This window comes from Erpetoichthys calabaricus, chromosome 1, assembly GCF_900747795.2.
Source record: "Erpetoichthys calabaricus chromosome 1, fErpCal1.3, whole genome shotgun sequence".
NCBI classification, from domain to species: Eukaryota; Metazoa; Chordata; class Cladistia; order Polypteriformes; family Polypteridae; genus Erpetoichthys; species Erpetoichthys calabaricus.
In genome coordinates this window covers 42267140-42290421 of record NC_041394.2, presented here as the reverse complement: position 1 = coordinate 42290421, position 23282 = coordinate 42267140, and the positions used below count along the sequence as shown (strand labels likewise).

Here is a 23282-nt window from a genome sequence, read left to right as displayed (position 1 = left end):
TACACACTGAGTAAAAACTGTTTGTTCCATGCCATCCAGCCAGCAATAACATATGATGGCACAGCAGCACATTGTACATTTGTATCCTTGGCCTTTAAACCATTAGCCTCTGTAAGCACCTGAAACACCAAACAGTTTGCCCCAATGATTCAATTTTACTGTGTTATTGTTTCTTGTACTACACCAGTAAACCCCTGATTCTCTAAAGAATCGCAAATGCAAGAATGGCAATCAGTTTCTATTCCCTCCGATCTGTGGAAGAATGAAAAATGATGGAGGGTGGGAGCGTCCTGGTAAAGTTTTCATTTAATTAAATAAACATATTTGTACTAAAGCGGTTTCTTTTTGGAGCTGTGACTCATCTGGTTCAGGTGTTTCAGAAGCACGTTGTAGGTGCCTTCGTGTATTGTTTTTATCCATGCAGTCTCGCTTTTGGCAGCGGTGGTAGTGTGTACGACTTGCCTGTTGCCTCTGGCACCTGTGCATATACTGTATACAGTACAACCTGCCGTGCACACTTTACCTCAGGTTTAGTTTACAGGTCGTAGCCATACAGGCTAGTTTTTGTATTATTAATCGTTGAGCTCTTTCTTTTTGGAGCCGTGACTCCTTTGCCTCTGCTGTTTCAGAAGCACGTTGTGGGTGCCTTCGTTCATTGTGTTTATCCATATGGGCCCGTTTTTGTATTTCTGTTAGTTGAGCTCTTTCATTGTGGAGCCGTGACTTCCTTGCTTCTGGTGTTTCTGAAGCGCTTTGTAGGAGCCATGCGGTATCGTCTTTGTTGTTCTGTGGCTGTGTCATTAGGTAAAAGTCGTTTACTGTTAGGAATCATAATTCAACTTACTTTTAATACTGAATTACCGTTATGTGATTCAAATATGCCACACTGACTGCTGGCACAGTTTAGTTTACAGGTTGTGTTGTTTGGGCGCCACCTACTGACTCTGGGAAGCCGCTGGGTTTGACTCTGGGGCGCTGAGGCACTGTGCGCATCGCCCCGGGTGTGTCCTACGTCCATGCATATAATTATACAACTGTCGTTTAGTAATATAGATAAGTTGTACGTTTAGAACATGCAAAGTAAATTTTTAATTTGGAACAATTATATTTGTATTCATTGCTCTGTATTCCATGTCTGGCATAAGTTTCTGTGACGTATCACAAATTCTACATGAAAATGTGAAATTATTTTGTGAGATATACTAAGAGTGTTGGATGATGGCCTTACATGACAAAAGTCCAGTTTTCAAATCCGTATCTTGGAGCTGTCAGTGTGGAGATGTTCTACCAGACAGTAATGACAACATATTTAAACAAATGGACTGAGCTGATGATGAAACAAAAGTCTAAAAGGGGAAAGAGTTCTAAAGTTAGAATCACGACACAACTAACCTTTCAAAACAAGTTATTTTAGATTTGTTTTCATCCAGATACTTAAAAGAAGTGCCACACTAACATCACGTGATGGTATTTTCCGGTCAATGAGTGTTAGTGTTGTTAACCACATCAAGATATGATGGTGCCTAAAATGGCAGTTAAAAATTTAAAAAATGTTAAAACTTAATATCACAAAAAAAAATACTAATGGCCATAAAATAAGCCCAGAGATGAAAACCACATGTGGAAAAATCCATAATTTCATTACAGTAGTTTTGCTTCATTCTTCTTGTAGATGTTTAATAGGTGCACTATAATGAAAAAAGCACCTACTGCGATAGCCAAGTCTGTCTGTTTGTCTGTCAGTCTGTATGTCCACATGAAACAACTGGCGGGAAGTGGACTGCTTTTTTTAAATTTTACACACATATTCTTCAAGGAACGGTTCAATTTTTCATTTGAGATATCAAATACAACATGCTATACACTTTGTGAAACTTCAAAATCTCTTACTGAAAAGCACTGGCAAATCTACAAACTTGCCTCTCTATTATAATAAAAAAATCTTGGGAGATGAGACTTTTTATCCTGTGACGAGACGTGATTTTTTGAAGAGAGACACTTTTACGTCCTGCGAGATGAGATGTTTTTGCCAAGAGATTTAACCACGACCTGGGGCCGGAAATAAAAGACAAAGAGTAGATGACAAAGTAGAACATCGTAAAGAATTCAAAAACTTTGGCGCAATACACATGCAGAGCAGGTTAGAAGAGAGACAAGGCAGTGAGACAAAAAGCCTGCTGTACAGGCTTTTAAATGTTCGAAGCACCGTGCGAGATGCAGATCACTTGGCATGGCAGCAGCAGCAAGCCAGCAGCTGATCAAGCAAAGATGAGGTTAAAAAAAAACAAAAAAAACAAAAAACTGTATTTGTTTCCCATTGAATCACCATTTAAAAGGGGGTTTCAGAGGAGCGACTGCGTCTCCTTGGGGTGCATTCAGCCCCCCTCTTCACACTGCGGGCGGAAGAGACGCGAAGTGGCTGGCACATAGTGCAGGCCGGGGGCGAGGATTGGTTGGGAAGGATTGGCGAGTGAAGCAAGTGTGGCTGAGTTAGTTTGTTTTATTGTGAACATTCTCAAAACTATTTTTTTTTTTATACTGAAATTCTTCTGTTTTATATATATTGTGAATTTTGTTTAATGTGAATGTAATCATTGTATCTGTTGTATATAGTTCCTATTTGTCTGTTGTAGCGGGGGGGGCTTTAATTAATGTAACACCCATAGGACGCACATGTGACGTACAGCAGACTCCTGGCAAAAGCTGGATGATGCTTTTGGAGGTAAGGCGCTTCTCAATGCTCTCCGTCTCTTGTATAAGCTGACAAGTTTTAAATGAGTGTTTTCTGTCTGAAACTGAATGGAAACATCACGCCATGTGGTTGTTGATGTGTTTTGAGGTTCTGTTGTCACTTTTGGTCAGCAGAAATGGATTTTAAAAGTGTTTGGTTTAGCGGAGATCCAACCTCATTGGTATTTTGTTTGGCTTGCTACAGGAGACAGAGAGCGCCTGACGTTACATGTGCTGACTGTGCCCTTTACTGCTTGTCTTGTAAGTATGTTGCAACGTTAATTATTGTCCTTCATTGTTGTTGTTTATATTCAATTGTTAAATTTGTATTTATTGTATTTGTGTATATATGTTTAATTTAAAAAAAAAAATTAAAAAAAAAAAGCTGGATGACGCTTTTGCAGGAGACAGAGCGCCTGACGTTACATGTGCTGACTGTGCCCTTTACTGCTTGTCTTGTAGAAAAAAGCTGAATGACGCTTTTGTAGAATAAATGGCAGAATTCGGGTATTGCTGTGTCTGTCTTCTTCCAAATCACCAGCAGCCATTCTAAAGCCGCTACATAAACAGGGGTCAAAACCAACAAGAATTAGTTTACCGTTTCAATTTTACCCTGAGAGCTATTAATTTAACTTGTTTTTTCTTTAAATTGTTCGACAGCCACTTCTGATGGAAAAACAGTGAGACACCTGCAGTCATCCATGCTGAAGGCAAGTGTACCTCACATCAGAAAACATAATGAAGTGTGGTCAGATGTAGGTGGGGTTGGATAGCCAAGTTTTACCATGTTAAAATAGGTGTGACTTCAGATGTAAATTCACTAATAATCATATTCTTCATTCATTCCACACAGTAGTCAAAAACAGTTTATTTCTCCATCACCATACAAGGTAAGTACTATCCCTTGCTGTACTCAAATGCAGTGGTAGGACTTGTTAAATGCTAACAGTCTGGCTGCTTCTGCTTCCACCCAACATAGATCTCAACTCCACAGCTGCACATAGTCTTGCATGAGCCTCAGTCATTGCAACACACTTCTCCAGTTCCTTGAAATCGAACCAGGTAAGTGAAATGATTCTCACGTACATGAAAGTAAAAAGTAAAAGAAATTTATCTAGAAAAGTATGAAAGATGGCTTATTGAAACTTTGTGAAATAGTGACTAAACGTGTACTCATTATTTCCATTACACTAAAAACAGCTTCACAGATGAATTATCTAAAGATTATAATGATTCAGTATTTCTCGGACACTGTAATTAGTCAAAGAAGAGCCACAATGATCTGCTAAGTATCATGTTTAGATGCAGCCAACAGTTTTAGCTTGAGACTTCAGCATGGATTATAAATCTCCGCCGGGTAGTTCTTTGCAAAATACCATGTTTAAGAAATTTGAACTACAAGCAGATACAGACTCTCCAATTCTAACAACTAACAACAGCATCTTTCCTTCACTTGAGTTGGAATCTGCCATCTACGAAAGCAATTTCAGACACAATATTGTAAAATGGTACTAAAAACACATTTTATGCATGCTATGAGCACATGCAGTTACGTTCTATGATCACTGCGATTTCTGAATATGACTCATTGCTGCACAAATATGTAATAAACAGAATTGTGATAAACTCTGATGAAGTGACTACAATATTTAAAAATGTTCCGACCTTCAAACTCACTAATCAAGTCTCTTAATTGCCCTAAAATGTTGTGTGTTCTCTGGTTTACTGTAGCGTTGTGCATTTCAGGTTGCTTGAGATCTCTGTGATGTGATGTACCCTGTTATGTACTGGTATCCCACTGAAGGTTGGCCCTGCCTTGGGCTGGTAGGATGGGCTGCCACTCCATGTGAAACCTTATTGGAATTGAACAATTAAAAAATTAAACTAACCTGAAAATGGAAGAATGCATGAATAGGTAAACTAAGGTAGCAGCACCTTGAAAATAGATAAGAAGAAGAAGGTCGTGTGACAGCACTTAGTAGTGTGGTAAAAAAAGCTCTTAATAGGAAGCAGATGGATGCACATTTATCTTACCCATTTTTGTCCTGACAGATAAGATGCATTTTTTTTTAATTATCATTCAGGTAATTTAAACACTCTCTTTCATTTTCACATTGGGTATACCCTGGACAGGCTAAAGCTGGGTGTGTTACAGGATCACCATCTGTTGTAAACTATCTGAAAGAGAAAGCCATAACTATAAAAATGTGAAGTCAATTTAGTTGGGTACATGCCCACACAACTCTGGCACAATGTATATATTTCACTACGTCACCCAGTGAAGACTAAAATAATCGTTAATATATATAGTACTCAACCTGAAGACAAATAGAGAAAAAAATGAGCAGCTAACAGAGCTAGCAGAGGAGGAGACTTAATTTCAGAAAACTCAATAATCAAATAAAGATGAGAAATACATGAAGGCCACACAGCTGAGAATTGATTTTTGATGAGTATCTGCCAGTCCTGAAGACATCAGGTGATTGCAAATCAAAATGCAGCAAGCTGAAAGGAAAGGTGTCTGCGTAATGTAATCTTCTGTGAAGTGTCATCTTGTACGAACCATGACCTCAATATGTTTTACTGCTTCCCATCCTTCATTTATTAATTTATTATAGTGGTATTTTAACTCATCTAAACTTGCAGGCATCAGAAGAAATGACTTAAGTATGTTCTACCTTAAAAAAAGGAAGCACCACTGAAGCCAAAACTGAAACTCCTTTCCTGTAAACTGCTGTCTGCTAATGTTGCAGTGAAGGTCTACTGGCAGGGAAACATAAATAAAAAACGACTGGAATCTAATCTGAAAACAGCAGCGGCCACAGGGCAGTTTGATTTGCTGAAGCCGTCGGTGTGGCCTTTGTTACACACAAAATTACAAGGTGGGCAAAGAAAATATAGCCATACTCTTTTAAGAATTCTTTATAACCTCTGCCCAGGTGCATAAATGCTCTTTTACAGCTCTGAGAATGGCAAAGGAAAATTTAAAGGTTAGCAAACATCAAAAGACAGCAAATTTGTTATAAGAAACTGACTTGGGAGAAAAAAGAATAAGCAGAGATGCTGCTTACTTAACTATAATAAGGGCTTTCCCAGACAGGAATCAAAACAGCACACATGCATTTTGAAGCTACATAATATCAGTGCATGATATTGGCATTCAATTTCCTTATTTCCAGATAGTGTATTATATACCTAATGATTATGTCATTGCATTAATTTTGTTAATTTCTGAAAATATTATTTGTCACACATACAAAGTTTGCACTGTGCATGTTTAGTTTGAAAGGGCAGCCCCCTGTTAGCTTTGAAACTACAAAGGTATTTAGAGAAAAGCAAAACAGCGCAGGCTCATTTCACATTCAATTTCACAATCATAAAACTCAATAAAAATGTTTGGGGGTGCAAAAGAATTGATGTACTTTTTTTATTGGTAATGCCTGTTACGTGTGTTTTAAAGCTAATCTTTCTTAATTTTTTCACATAGTTTCCCAAAAAATATACTGGATAGTGTTTGTTGATTTATTTGTTTTCTTGTTGTTTCAAGGATGCACTGCATCGTAGGATTATTCTAAGGTGAAGCATGTATCACAATATGTATTTCATTTGAATTAAGTTAGACAGAAATGTGCCCTGCCTCAGGCAGTACTATATAATGCGTCAACCCGATAGATAGATAGATAGATAGATAGATAGATAGATAGATAGATAGATAGATAGATAGATAGATAGATAGATAGATAGATAGATAGATAGATAGATAGATAGATAGATAGATAGATAGATAGATAGATAGATAGATAGATGCTTGAAAGGCTCTACAACGTACAGTATGTAGGGTTTAAGAAGACTTATCAGCTCATTTAAAAATGTCTTAAAATATTTTTAAAAGCTTGACTACGCTTTAAAGTCATATTATAGAAAAGCATCCCCAAATCTGAATGAAAATATTTTTAAAAACTTTGTAATGCACTGTTCAGGCATCCTAGGAGTACAATGGCAAGCAGTTTTTGGGAATTTCTTAATTGGGAGCAAGATTTTCTTATCAGAAGGTAACATATTGAAAACAGGAATATCAGTCATCAGTATATGTTACATTTCAGAGAGGTCATAAATATAATACTGATAGTTAGGCATCAAAGTGTATTACAAACAAGATGCAGGGAAGACTCTTTAGAATGTACAACTGATCATTGAGCTTATTCTTACCATTAGTGCATAATGGTTCTCCAAGTTAAATAGTATCTTGTCTTCTTAAGTAACGAAGATGAGGAAAGTCAGCAACTCAGAGCTGCTGTGTTGATTGGATCAAAAGGCAAAACAGGAGCACATTGACCTATGGCTGATAAACTCAAGAGTGCAAATAGGGGATATGCTGAGTATACGTTGCATATGGGCCCATAACCATTAGGGGGCCCCAAGGATGGTCATTTGCATAATTGCTGTCCATGGGTTATCAAACAAGTAAATGGCAGCCAATCATGGAGCAACGCTAGAGCAAAGTGGCCAAAAAAAGATCATACCACCCGTGCATGACTCCACATGTTGCTACAGGCTGCAATTAAAAGTGACTCAAATTTGATTTTCTTTTTTGACTGTTTAAAATAATTTAGCAAGTGGTTCAATATCACCATAACTGTATATTGATATCTATCCTGAATCCAAAAAAATGAATAGAAATTAATTATTTTGGTAGAACCAACTGGTAGACAACCAAGAACACCACCAACATGCTCAATTTTACATTTTTATATCGTTGTATGTCTGGGAATTTGTCAACCGGCATGGAAGCTTTGAGATATGATATTATTGTCAGATTTGTACACAGAAATCTGAAAACATGAGAGTCGAACCAGCACTGGTTTCACAATTTTTGGAATGTTGAAGGAGAAATTTGGTTATGGGAACATCTGACTGCAAGAATAACTTGGAAAAACAGCCAGATTGCAACACTGCAGAAACATTTAAAAATTGGGCAAGGTTCTTCTTTTACTTCTTTTTACTTTTACATTTCACATTACTTGAAAAAGATTCAAATTGTGTCACATTTATTATAAAAAAAAAAAAAAAAAAGACAGACCAATAAATGCTACAAACACAATTTTAAGTGTAGTTTTCTATTGAAATCAACAGCCACAATGGTAGTTTACAATGATGCTAATTGCTAAATCATAATCATATCACGCAACCCCGTAAATTATAAAGATATACATTAGATTAAGGTGTTTGAAATAAGCGGACTACCGCAATGTAATGTAATCACAAACTTCAATGAAATCAAAGTATAATGATTAATTCAATGTATGCAAATAATGCAATATCACCATCCAATCACTGCAGAATATTTTTTTAGCAAAAGCCCAGCACCTGGAGAACGTTTTAGTATATCAGGAGCAAAGAGTATAATCAGTCAAGTCATAGATGGAATTGACAATCAGAAGACAAGATTTTGTGGAGTTTTGACACACGTTTTACTGTAAGCCCATTTGAGAGCTGCTTACACTTTGAATTAAATGAGCCTTTTGTAACACAGTTAAAGGCTTGATTTGCATTTCCATTGTCGTATTAATCATGTATGTTTATTTTACCACATCTGTATCAGCTTGATAATAATTGTTGTTGTTATTGTTGGATTATCGTCTATGTTGTAGTCCACTAACAACCTGGCGACCATATATGCATGTACTGTTTTTGACTATCGCTTTATAAAATGCTTGCCAAATTGTGGCTCAAAAACAAATCTCAAATGTGGATATGGATGTACTTAATGCTTTTCCTGCAAAACACGTAAAGATCATATTTAAAGCTCCTGTAAACAAGTAGGTTTATTTTTTTGAACAGCCTGCACCCATAAAACTGTATCAGGAGGAGACACTTTCTGTTATCCCAAAACCTCTATGACGCTTGTTAAATCCATGTGCAGGAGAATCTAAAAATTTGATTTGATAGCAAAATTAAAATCAACTAATTCATTCATTCATCATTAATTTATTTTTTTGTATTTGGTTAGAATCACAGTAGAAAAATTTTGTGCTGTGCTAAAAAGGTCCCCCTATCCACCTCAACTTTCTCCAGAATTTTCTGAGGAATACCCAGATGTTCCTAGAACCATGTAGAGGTGTAATTTCTACACCTCAGCTGGCTTTTCTTAATCTACAGCAGCATGGGATCTAATCCATGGTCCTCTTGTATTTCCAAGCCAATGTTATTATAGTTAACAAAAACTAAAATTAAAACTGAAACTATTATTAAAAAAATTTTCTTAAACTGATATAAAATAATTAACAAAACCGAAATGAAAAACTAAAACTAAACAAAACTATTAAAGTAACTGGAAAGACTAACTGAAATAAAATAATTTACTAAACATAATTTTAGTTTTCATTTTTGAATGAATATTCTTGCTGTTAGTTTTTAACCCTTATAACTTTTAACTCTAAAACAGAAAGTCATCCACCACAAGCTACCCGCACATATTCATCCAGTGAACTACGGCTAGTGATAGAGGGCGGCTGTTCACATAGCATTTGCGGTGACAGAGCGAGCTGAATGCGGGTGTAAAGCGTGTGAAATAGAAAGCGATTTACGTGCCGCCTTTCTTTGTACTTGTTGTATATCAAGATGTAATTCAAATGCCTGAAATCGAAATGTGCAGGTCAACAAAAACTTAACCGTATACACAGAAAAAATCACAAGTGAGTAACGTTTCAGTTTATTTCTCAGGTGCCTGCTTTTTGTCAATTGTCACCTGCCACTTCGCACACGAAGTACACAAAGTATAGAGAAAGTATAGTAATCATGAAAAAAATTCAACCTTGACATTCTGATGAATCTTGATGTTTTAGACCTCTCCGAGTCTGAAAATACCGTTTTTTTGGAATGTCTGTGTGTGTGTGTGTGTGTGTGTAAACACGATATCTCAAAAACACAACAAGATAGGTGGATGAAATTTGGCATGTGGTTGTTACACCAGAATTGTAGATCTGTATTAACTTTTGGGTCAAATCCATTAACCGGAAGTGATACTTTACCTGAACGCATACTCTATTTTTTTTTTTTTTGCAGCTTCTGAGTCCGATTTACTCAACTTTACTTTTATAAAAATTGTTCAATATATTATTAATTTGATTTGATGTTGATGGTTCTTTAATGTACATAATATAATCATTGCCTTGTGGTTTACTCCTCAAATATCCATCCCCATATCTTAGTGCACAAGAAAGTCTAGGGGAGATCACTCTCCGATTTTTGAAAATAAAACGGCACTGATTAAGAGACTGACTAGGTCATCATACAAGATCGGCATATCATTGCTGACCAATCACTTTTGCTTTAAAAACGTCGTTTAACAACAAAGCGATACAAACCTTGTAAAATTCCTGAGTTGGCAACGTCTCTACTGAACTACAAGTAGACAGGCGAAGGGAGTCTGCCAAGTGATGAAAAGCTAAACATACTAATGTGTTTTTGTATTTATTCTATATTTATTATTAATTTATGTTTTTTAGTTCATATTCACAGCTCAAAATACCTGATATTGTGAAAACAATCAAGTAGCAGAATTATTTTTTAAAATATTTGTCCCCATTTTTTCAATGTTTCTCTCTCTCTCTCTCAAAACAGTTAGTTGAAATATCATATTCTTGTTGTTCTTAACATCAAACATATCATACATATTACATACCAGGGATTTTTCCTGCCTTGCATCCAAACCTGCTGTGTTTCCTGTGATCCTGCTCTGGATAAACAGGTTTAGATAATGTAGATATTGTTCTTAATCTCAGATGCTGTCCCTGTTGTTTTATGCCTGTTCCACTAGGATATAGTGGGTTGGATAATGGATGGATGGATGGATGAATTATTATTTCTTTTTTACATTAAGGATTGTACTTTTGTGGTTAGATTTTTTTTTTCATTTTAGCTTGTTTTGAAAAAGTTTACTTTGGTTCATAGCTCATTTATATTGTTTACATGGCACTCAGTAGTGTTAGGAGACTGATTATGTTGCACATCTGACATCTCCGGCAGTGATGACATAAATATGGTCACAACAATCGCTACTCCTCGATGGATATACATACAATCTCGCAAAGACATTTCTTCTCAACTAGGCCCCTGCATCAAGTTTTTGAATTTACTTCTGATGTTCAATTTTGATTTTGCTCGGTACTTTGTCTTTGGTTACTCGATCTTCTCCATGCAATAGTGCTCTCTCACTTTGTTCACAATGATTCCCAGAGAACTCATAATAATTACAGCTCAATGTGAATTTATGAAGTGCATTTTTTTAATTTCATACACAGTAAGGGTAAATACAAGAAATGAAGCTGGGTTAAAAAAACATGCTATGTAAATCAGAAACAGATACGGCCAAAGTAATTTTCAGCAACACCAATTTATAATTGACAGAACAGCATTACTGTCTGCAAGTTACAGAAACGTAATTTTACATTCTCAGTACATTTCTTTAAAAAAATATAATAATCACAAAATGCACCACCCACACTTCTCACACTGGAAAAAATATGGCAGGTAAGGGTTTCTTGACAGCACCAGTAGTACATTTTGCTAGTCCTACCACTTTCACCAGCAGTGCTGAGGCAGATGTACTTTTAACAGAAAGCCTCCAGTGATCATTTACAGAGAACCACTACTCAAGGCCCATCCAGAGTGCAAAGCAGGTTTCTCAGCAAGAAATGAAGCAAATTAAATCCTAGCTGTCCCCATCCAGTCCAAGTACTACTGAAAGGATCCATCTGTGCTGTGCATTGCCGGCCCCCACCAAACCCCCAACCATGTCCGCATATCCAATTGACATATTAATTCTTATTCAGTGGCCCTGAAGCCAGCATGCCATTTAGCATGATTTCCGTGGGGAACCCAACAATCTGCAATACTCTGGCTTGTCAGTTCATGTTGTGTTCATCCTTCTCACCCTCTGACCGAACAGTTGGGAAGCTTTGTCAACTCCAGAGAGGAACAGCTCCTGGATGCTTCTGGTAGATTTCCACCAGGTTTTCTCTGTATGGCTGCTTCAACCTTTTACGGATATAATACGGTGCAATTTAGACAAAACAGATATAAAAGGTGGGATAAATTCACAGGAGGATGAGAAATGACTGTAACAGTAAGACCAAACTAGCAAATTTGTTTGTAAAAGTTCCTTTCTGACATTCTACAAAAAAAAAGTGCTGAAAAGAAATTACGGAGAGCAATGACATACAAACCCCTAAAACAACTTGTAAAAGCTTATTTGGAAAGAAATGAATATTTTGCATAAGGGAGTCTTCTCTAAACAAATTTCCTGTTTACAGTCCCTGCCAAAAGTGCTTCTTATAACTCCTTTCAGAACCAATATTTTTGTGTTTTACAAAACAATTAAATGCTGCAGTCATTTCCATTTAGATATTTTCTACACAGTAGAAATTATTTGATTTACATGCTTGAAAAGGACCTTCGGCACATAGACAGAAGAATTATTTTCCCTTTAGAAATGAAGCCTCAGCTTGGAAACGTTCATGCATTATATTTTATATTTTACCATGCTATGTAAAAAGCAACAGAATAACTAAATATTTTTTAGGAAAGCTCTGCTCATCATAATAAACCTTTATATAGCGTCATGAATAACATACTTCAATGCAGTATACACAAATACACTATGTACGATTGCTCTGCTAGCAACTTTCCTTCACATAATGACACCATGGCAGCAATAATAAACACAAGTATGACAATCCATCTTAATAAAATGACAACTATGTGTATTTGTGTGCCCATCTGGTTGCTTTGTCTCTGGTATTTAACACATGGCGCATCACAAACATTGGCACTGCTTTTACGAATCCCATACCAAATAGCATATAACAGAGACATAGCAACTGGTTATACACACTGCACTGCAAACATTAATACAGAATACATCCAACAGAGAGTAACTGCCAGATGTGTAGATATCAACTTACCCACCTCATTAAAAGAACAAGTGTCTGTGCATGTGTGTGTCTATGTATCTGTGTGCCTGGTTGCTTTGTCTCTGTTATATGCCATTTAGTACAGGATTCATAAAAGCAGTGCTGATGTTGGAATGACAAATGTAATGCATTTTTTTTTACTACAAACGTTTGTGATGTGCCATCTGTTGGAATGACAAATGTAATACATTTTGTAACTATAAATGTTTGTAAAGCACCATCTGTTGGAATAACAAAATGAAATGTATTTTATTACAACATGCATTATATATACATTACATCTTGCCTGAAGATGGGGAATGAGTTGCCACGAAAGCCTGCATATTGTAATCTTTTGAGTTAGCCAATAAAAGGTGTCATTTTGCTTGACTTTTCTCAACATGCATTATAAAATACATTCCAATAGATGGTGCTCTACAAACTCTAACATTGAGGTCTACGATGATTACTTAGAACCGTAGCACAGCTAGCTATTACATAAATAACTAAACACCAAGTAAGATTGAACACAAGGAGTATACAAAATAAACAAATTTAGCAAAACACTATGTAGTTTCAGTGCACCTACATCCACAGATTCAAATTCATGGCTCCTTGGTGTGGTGATTCTTTTTCTCCTTCCCAGCTTATCAGAGACTAGTCAGTAATTCTCCCTCCTCTACACTCAATAGATTATTCACAAAAGGCGGCTTAAACCTCCATCCGGAGACACATCTGGTCAAGACTGCAATTACTTACAGTGCCAGCAGAGCCTCTCTCATTCCTTGAAGCACTGCACCCCTGACACTGTACTGTAGTAGCCACTTGGGCTTGCTTGCTTAAAAGGTCCACAGGATTTTCACTCATAAGCCATGTGCTGGTCATTGGAAACAGTTGTTCAGTCTATCCGTATCTCAATTTTAATAGAGCAGCATTGTCAGATTCATGGATTGAGCCCATGTGCTGCCCTCTACTTGCCATGAGAAGATCTTCCTTCCTATTCAGTAACTGTTACCTTCAGTGTACTTGCCCTATAGTGTTCATGGAGAACATATGGCTTCTTTTTTCACAACTGTTTACCCTTGTAGGTTGTGACATGCTTATTTATAATGCTTATAAAAATTACATTCCCACATGCTGTATAAAGTATGTTAGGCTGGATTAATGACTCTGAGTTACAATGGTATGAGCAAGTGTGGCGATGGCCTGTGAAAGAATTGCATCCAACTCATGTTTTGTTTCTGTCAGTGCTGGTCGAAGCCCATATGGAGCCCTAGACTGGGGCATATGGGTCAGACATGTGGCCCTTTAGTTACCAAAATGGCTCAGTATTACAAGACTTCAAGAACTGGATGGGAGGGTTCACCCTAGATGTCCATAGCATACGCCCTTTGACTTATCAAAGCGCCACCCTTCAGTGTCTATAATACAATTTCATTATTATTAGACTTCAAGGACTGGAGAGGAGGGTTACCTTTGCTGTGTGCACGACACTATGATATACCAAAATAGCACCCCTCCCTGACTACAGCACTGATGTAATGGAAAGGTATAGAGCATGCGCCGCACAAGTTACGTGCCTTTTATAAATGGCACTACTCAGGTGTCGTCAATGCCAACTAATGGATTGACCAGCTCTGATTTCTGCCCTGCACCCAAACTGCTATAACAGGCTCTTGCTTACAGGTTGAGGTTGGGAGCATACAGTGCCTATAAAAAGTACTCACCCTTCTGGAAGTTTTACATTTTATTATGATATAACATTGAGACACAGTGGATTTAATTTTGGCTTTTTGACACCAATCAAGAGAAAAAGACTCTTTACTGTCAAAGTGAAAACAGACCTCAAAGTGGACAAGACATAAGACAAGATTATAAGTTTATTTATTTATAAAAGCACATTTAAAAGAACAGAGGTTGTGCCAAAGTGATGTACAAAAAAGCATTAAAATAAACACAACACAAACAATCATGCAAAAGCAGATTAATAAAACAACCAATTATAACATCCACCACAATCCCATCATACGCAGTGAAAGACAGGAGAAAACAAGTAGGTCTTAAGCCGACTTTTAAAAACCTCGATCGAGGATGAAGACCTGATGTGCAGAGGCAAGTCATTCCAAAGCCTAGGAGCAATAACTGAAAAAGTTCGGTCTCCCTTAGACTTCAGCTGAGATCTTGACACTACAAGGAGCAGTCGTCCAGATGACCTCAGTGCTCTTGGTGGTACACAGAGGTGAAGGAGGCCACAGATATATTTTGGAGCGAATATAGAATTCAAAATAATTGATCACATAAGTATTCATCTCCTGAAAGTCAGAATTTAACAAATGCACCTTTGGTATCCATGGCAGTCTTGAGTCTGTGTGAGCAGGTCTCTCTCTGCCAGCTTTGCACATCTGAACACAGCTCTTTTTCCTCGTTCCTCTTTGCAAATCGGCTCAAGCTCTGTCAGGGTGAAAGGTGATCATGAATGAACAGCCATTTTCAAGTCCATTTACAAATTCTCAGTTAGATTTGAGATCTGGACTCTCACACAGTAACGTCAGGACATTAACATTATTGCTTTGAAGCTATTCCTGTGTAGCTTTGATTTTATGTTTGGGGTCGTTGTCTTGCTGGAAGATATATCTTCTCCCAAGGTGCAGGTTTCTTGCACACTGCGTGGAGTTTACCTCCAGGATCTTCTTGTATTTTGTTGCATTCATTTTACCCTTGCAAGCCTTCCAGGGCCTGTTGCAGAGATTGTTTTTGAAAATGTGCAGTGTTCAAACATTGGTTGTAGTCTGGTGGTCAAAAAGCACAATTTTGGACCCATCAGACAATATAAAACTCTTCCAGCTGACTCTTTCAGAGTCTCACATGTGCCTTCTGATAAAATAAAATGTATATGACCTCTCAGCTAGAGTTTAACAGAGGCATTCACTTTGCATCTTTCCTATACATCTGTGACTGATGAAGCATCCTGATAACAGTTGTCATCTAGACAGTGTCTTCAATATCAGACACTCATTGCTTGTATCTCATACAGAGTTCTCATAGGTCTCTTGATGAAGCCCTTCACTTGTCTTCTTCTTACGCGATCATTCAGTTTTTGTGGATGGTCTGCCCTAGATAGATTTGGGGCTGTGCCATAATCTTCCAATGTCATGATGGTTGATTTAAGTGGACTCCAGGGGATATTCGGTGACTTTTAATATTTTCTTATCCCAATCCCCGGATTTCTGCTTTTCAGTCACCTTTTTGTGGAGTTGCCTGGGGTGTTCTTTGGTCTTCATAGTGTAGATTAGGCCATAATGCTGACTATAACAGGTGAGGTGCATTTAGACTACAATTAACTGAAATTCCAGACAAACGATCTCCAATAAACCAATTCTGTGATTTCTAAACCCAACTGGCTGCACCAGTAATAATTAATTTGTGTCATATTGAAGAGGATGAATACCGATGAGATCAATTATTTTGTGTTTTATATTTGTAATTAATTGAGATCATTTTACAGAGGTCTGTTATGACATTGATATTAAAGAGTCTTTTTCTGTTAATTAATGTCATAAAAATCAGATTAAATCTACTGTGATTCAATGTGGTATAAAAATAAAATGTGAACACTTCCAAGGGAATGAATAATTTTTACCCCCCTCACCCTCTCCCTTTCTTTTATGGTCCTTCCCCTTCTTTACTGTGCACTGGACAAGGCATTACAATACCAACTAACCACTATACTAAAATCAAATGAGGAAATATGTAAAAACAAAGAAATGCAAGGAAACAGAAAAATGCTTTGAAATACTGCACAGCTGATAAACTTTACTAGTCAGATACAATTGTTAACACATACACCCATCTATCTAATGCAGTGGTCTCAAACTCCAGTCCTGGAGGGCCGCAGTAGCTGCAGGTTTTCATTCTAATCCTTTTCTTAATTGATGACCAATTTCTGCTGCTGTTTAAACTCCTTTTCCTTTCATTTTAATTGACTTGTTTTTTAAGATTTGTTCCCTGAATTTCTTCATCGTTTCTTTGAATTGCTTCATTTCTTTCCTTAAACAGAAATGAAATGTGAGGCGAGCCAACAGAGACCCACTATGTCAGGGCCTCAAACTCCAGCCAATTTCACCCCGAACAGTTACTTAATTAGGTACCGATTTTGTTGTTAATTAAACCCATCTTTTAATACCACAGCTTGTTGCTGCTCTCATTGTGCAATAGCATACATTTCCCAAAACTGTTGATATTCTCTTTTCTAAGAGCACTGTTAAACTGTTTTGGGGATCTGAGCAAAGCAGCATTTCTGAGACCTTCATCATTCTTTATTTTCAGATATTGTATATTAGATATAGTTTGCTGCTCGTGTTTTGGTTCATTTTATACTGTATCTCACTAGGGGGACAAGCCTTCGGTGCCCAATCCCCAGTTGTGGCCAGTCTGCCACTCGCAGAGGGGAAGGAGATGCAGTCGCTCCTCCGAAATCCCCTCTTAAACGGTGATACAATGGGAAACAAATACAGTTTTTTTTTTACCACCTCCTCTTTACTCGATCAGCTGCTGGCTTGCTGCTGCTGCCATGCCGCGTGATCTGCATCTCACACGGCGCTTCGAACATTTAAAAGCTTGTACAGCAGCTGTCCTACTCTTTGTCTTTTATTTACAGCCCCGGGCGTGCTTAAATCTTTTGGCACAAAATCTTGTCTCGCGGGACGTGAGATCTTGATATTTTTTAGTTTATAATTTAAAAACGGTATAAGAATCTGAAAATATAACATCACATTAAAGTTCGATAAACTTTGAAAAGAATGATACCAAACAAAGGTAAAACGTAGGTTTGAAAATAAGCACGATTTAAAGCGTGACAAAAAGCATGGCCTAAAAACGTCACATAAAATCACTGCACTTTTAGGCTTAGGATTTTATATATATATTGTCACAGGAGGCTGGGGTTCTTACCCAGCCAGGATGCCTGGAAGGACCAGGAGGTGGCATTTATCTCTTCCGGACCACGAGGGGGCAACTGCCCTGGATCAGGAGAGGCCAACGGGTGAGGAGCAAGGAGGTTCCAGCCCGTTGGGACCCGTGGCCACCGCCAGGGGGCACCTCAAGCCTCATGGAACCCGGGAAACATTTACTTCCACCACACCCGGGAAGATGGAGGAAGATCCTCCCAGGGACGCCCGCCATACCAGGAAGTGCTGCTGGAAGAACGTCACAAGGCACCTGGAGCACATCCAGATAGAAATAAAAGGGGCCGCCTTCCTACAAACTAGGAGCTTGAGTTGGGAGTGGGAGCAGGACTAAGCTTCCGAAGGAGAGGAAAGGCAGCCACGGACATTGAAATAGAAGCCCGGAAGAGGGGTGATTGGTGCTGGGAGCACTGTGTGCTGTGTGGGACCTGATTTGTGTGCTTAATAAACATGTGTTTTATATAAAGATGTGGTCTCTGATTGGTGGTGTCCGGGCAAGTTTCACAATATATATATATTATATATATAATATATATATAATATATAATATATTATATATATAATATATAATATATTATATATATATATATATAATATATTATATATATATATATAATATATTATATATATATATATATATAATATATTATATATATATATATAATATATTATATATATATATATATATATATATATATATATATATATAAAATATACATATACAGTAATCCCTCGCTATATCGCGCTTCGCCTTTCGCGGCTTCACTCTATCGCGGATTTTATATGTAAGCATATTTAAATATATATCGCGGATTTTTTGCTGGTTCGCGGATTTCTGCGGTCAATGGGTCTTTTAATTTCTGGTACATGCTTCCTCAGTTGGTTTGCTTAGTTGATTTCATACAAGGGACGCTATTGGCAGATGGCTGAGAAGCTACCCAACTTACTTTTCTCTCTCTCTCTTGCGCTGACTTTCTCTGATCCTGACGTAGGGGGATTGAGCAGGGAGGCTGTTCGCACACCTAGACGATACAGACGCTCGTCTAAAAATGCTGAAAGATTATCTTCACGTTGCTACCTTCTGTGCAGCTGCTTCGTGAAGCGACATGCTGCACGGTGCTTCGCATACTTAAAAGCTCAAAGGGCACGTATTGATTTTTGCTTGTTTGTTTTTCTCTGTCTCTCTCTCTCTCTCTGCTCCTGACGGAGGGGGTGTGAGCTGCCACCTTCAACAGCTTTGTGCCGCGGTGCTTCGCATACTTAAAAGCCAAGCAGCCCTATTGATTTGTTTGCTTTTCTCTCTCTCTCTGACATTATCTGCTCCTGACGAGCACTCCTTTGAAGAGGAAGATATGTTTGCAGTCTTTTGTGAGACGGAACTGTCATCTCTGTCTTGTCATGGAGCACAGTTTAAACTTTTGAAAAAGAGACAAATGTTTGTTTGCAGTGTTTGAATAACGTTCCTGTCTCTCTACAACCTCCTGTGTTTCTGCGCAAATCTGTGACCCAAGCATGACAATATAAAAATAACCATATAAACATATGGTTTGTACTTCGCGGATGGCTCTGGAACGCAACCCCCGCGATGGAGGAGGGATTACTGTAATATAATTTATATATATATATATATATATATAATATATATATAATATATATATAATATATATATATATATATATATTGTGGGACATGGCCGGCCTTTTATCCTGGCCAATACCCCCAGGCCGCCAGGTGGAGCCCTGCCTGCAACATAGACGTGCCCCGAGTTCCAGCAGGGCATCATGGACAGTGGAGTTTTTCATCTCAGCCCTGCTTGATACCATGGGGGCCTCCAGGGGACGCTGCAGGAAGGCCCAGAGACTTTGGCTTCACCTATAACCCGGAAGTACGTCTTAGTCACAGCGACAAAGGGAATGACGTACTTCCGGGATGAAGAAGAGGACTTTTGATCTGACCTGGAAGTGATAGGAAGTCACGTGGACTGAGGGATTGGAAACACTTCCAGGTCAAGGACTATAAAAGGACTGTGGGAGATCCCAGACGTTGAGCTGAGCTGGGTGGAAGGGTGGCAATGCGTCTGGGATTGGAGGATTGATTAGTGATTGTGTTATAGTATTGTTTATTTATGAGTATTGTGGAGAGGAGGAAGCTTTGTGCACTGTTTATTAATAATAAAGTCAATTATTGGACTTTTACCTGGTGTATAGCGTATAGTCTGAGGGTTCAAGGGAGCGATAGCACCCCCTATCTGTCACAATATAATAGATTATTGTTTGGCTGCTAATTAAGGAAAAAGAAACAATTAAGGGGTCTGAGTCTTCAAAAGCAAGTCAACTTAAAATTAATTCAAAAGAAGTTAATTAGCAGCAAAAACAGGTCACTAATTAAGAAAAGGGTTAGAATGAAATCCTGCAGCCACTGAGACCCTCCGGGACCAGTGTTTGAGACCACTGATCTAATGATTATCCAATCCACTTCTTTCTGCTCAGGGTCACATGGGCCAGAGAACATTCAAGCTTCACTGGTCTCCAGGCAGGAGCCGACCCTGATTGAGCTGCCACTGTTAACACATGTTGTCCTGATAAGAAAATGGGATGTAAATTGGTGCTGGACTAAATCTTGAAAAGCTGTAATACATTGCAAGAAATCAGGAGTTACATGTGAGGTCTTCCCCCAGCTTTAAGGATATTGTAACCCTAGAGTTAAAAACATTCTGACAGTAGGACTCCTGTTACAGAATCTGATAGCAACACTCATGAACTTCTCTTTGCAGCATCTTTTATCTGTTGTGGTTTAGAACTAGAGCAGAAAATCAAAAATAAGCAACATGTGTGACAAAGGCTTCCTCCAGGCCTTTGAAGTATTGAGCTTCTGTTGCACATTGCTTTCCTATTAGAACTGCACTTAATAAGTGAGAAGAGAAAAAAATAAAAATAAATGAAATAGTTGATATAGTTTTGATGGTGACATTGACGTACAGTGATTAGTGTGGAGGCTTCACAGCTCCAGGGACTTTGTGGAGTTTGTAAGGTCTTCCAGTGTCTGTTTCAGTTTCATTACACATTTTATATAACCTAGAAAAACTGGTAATGGCAGGATTAAATGAGCGAATCTTTCATTTTATTTTTAAACAGACAAGCTCTTCCCTAACTAACATGGCCGCCATGCAATTACATGCTACACTATACAAGAGGCGCACGTGGAATAGCGTAGTATCACAGCAACAAACCACAGAACAAAGGAGCTGATGACATCATCGATACTCAACCATTAATGAAGTGTCTAAAGATTATAAAGAGAATCAATAAGACCAGGAGATACTGACTACTCAAAGTCATAGTCAGAAATGGTAAAGGGTCAAAACCAAGAGATCAAAACAAAACAGGCAGCCATGAATCAAACAGCAAGACATTACTCAGGATTTGACCACAAAACAAACTCAGAAACCAGAAAACAAGTCTAGCACTAGGGTCTATATCGGGGTGGGCAGATTCAGTCCTGGAGGGCCGCAATGGTTGCAGGTTTTTGTTCCAACCCAGTTGCTTAATTAAAAACCAATCCTTGTCAATTATTTAATTTCATGGCTTGCTAGTGCTTTAACTCTGCCATGTCAAGTCATTCTCATATCCTAGATTTTTTTTCCTTTCTAAGGATATCATCCAAATGATTTGAAGTCTAAAACATACGAGTTATTCTCAGTGCTTCCCTTTTTTCTCTTCACTTTCCTTCCAAGTATATAATTAAACCCAATAGTGCACGATAAATACACACAGGTGTAAATGGAAACAAGCTAAATGGAGAAATGCTGGTTTCTTTTGTCATTTACATCTTATTGTTAGTAAGGAGCAATTAAAAACAAAGAATACAGCTGTTTAAGACTAAAATAAGCTATAAGACTAAATAAAAATCTTAACGAGCGAAACCACTAAAGTGAAGCAGAAGTGTTACTTGAGCAATAAGTGCATCTTATTAAGCAATTGGGCTTGAACAAAAACCTGCAGTCACTGCGGCCCTCCAGGACTGAATCTGCCCACCCCTGGTCTATATAAATAAAAAGATAACTACACTAAAGAAATTCAGTTTGCAGAGTACAAAGTGAATGAGAATGCATAGTAAAGCCATCTCACAAAGTTACAATGTCATTTACATGACATTAATGTAGTCACATGACACACCACAATGGCATCATGTAAACAAGTAAATCAAGCGTGGAATAAATCTAAACACTTTCAAATGAAGTCTAAATGAAAAATAAACCTGACAAATCAAATCTATATGTTACAAAACCAGAAAATACACAAAATATACATGCCAACGAGAAGAACAAACATAGTACACAGTAGAGTTGCGTGATATACCACTACAGGAAAAGTACCAAAAATTCAACTTTTAAAACGGTACCAGCATTTCGGGACATCTGCTTCAAAAAGTAAACATCAGCTTTCCTCACAATAATTCTAATGTCCCCATTCCCTCGTCACTTGCTATTGTAGACTTCACAAAACAAATTCAACTAGTTATACATGATCAAGATTTCACAAGGGACAATGGGATCAGATCTTCACGGGACACCACAACTTAATGAGGATCCCCATCCCTTTATTGCTTCGATGTGATCAGAGCTCCACAAGGAACACCACCTTTCTAATTGTTCAACACAAACAAGACATCATGGGGGATACCCACACTTATTGTTTCAGAGTAACTGGAACTTAACGGGGACCCCCACCCCCTTATTGCTTCAACACAAACAGAACTTCACAGGGGGAACACCCCCTTTGTTGCTTCAAAATGATCAGGGAAGCGGTGTGTAGTGTGGTGTGATGGCGCTGTATACCAGGGAGGTGGGAGTAAGACGGGAGGTTTTGGTGTTATCCATTATTTGCTTCAGAACCGCTTTGGCACTAGTAACGAGGCCCGAATGTTGGTATCAATACTAAAGTCAAAATTTTAGCACTGATCCAACACATCTACATATTTAATAAGTAAAAGCACAGTAACAGAAAAAAATTTATATGTAACAAGTGAAGAGAAAATCTACTTTACTTGGTTGTACGTGGGTTGTTATGTAATTAAAATTAACCAATGGCGCAGATGAAAACAGGTGAAAACATCAGGAAATGTTACCCATAAATTACAGCTGTTGTTATTATCCAAGCAACTCAGTCCTTTAAAATTAATGTTATATTTCATGAAAATATACAGGAGTTGCAACTAGTCATTTGCCAATTAGTCCAGAAGTAACTAATTTATGGGGGTTGTGATATTTTGGTTGAAATGGAGCCATTTCAATTACCCAAGTGAAATCCCAATAAAGAGTGCAAAACACAACTACTCGCTACTTATTTTTTTATAGTATAAAATCAATCAAATTCTTTCTTTAATGAATTGACATTTCATTATGTTAATCAAAACCTGTGATCAGACATACTAAAATATGATCATATTTTTGACTTCCACCACCCTTTCATACCAGATTCAACATATTGAAACAACTTGTGGTAAAGGTAGGACTAGCACAAAGACACAAGCAATGGTAAACAGCCTTATTATCTCCTTTCTGACAGCAACCTGTGATAAATTCTGCTGTCAACCAGAGAAAACACTTAAAACCCTTTTGAGATCTGCTACCTTC

General features: G+C 37.8%; 1 protein-coding gene across 1 annotated transcript in view; it reads right to left on the bottom strand.

Moving 5' to 3' along the window:
- zgc:110329 (uncharacterized protein LOC550500 homolog) overlaps positions 1-23282 on the bottom strand; it is a 481581-nt gene that overhangs the window by 349823 nt on the left and 108476 nt on the right. The gene's annotated exons all lie outside the window — the stretch shown is intronic.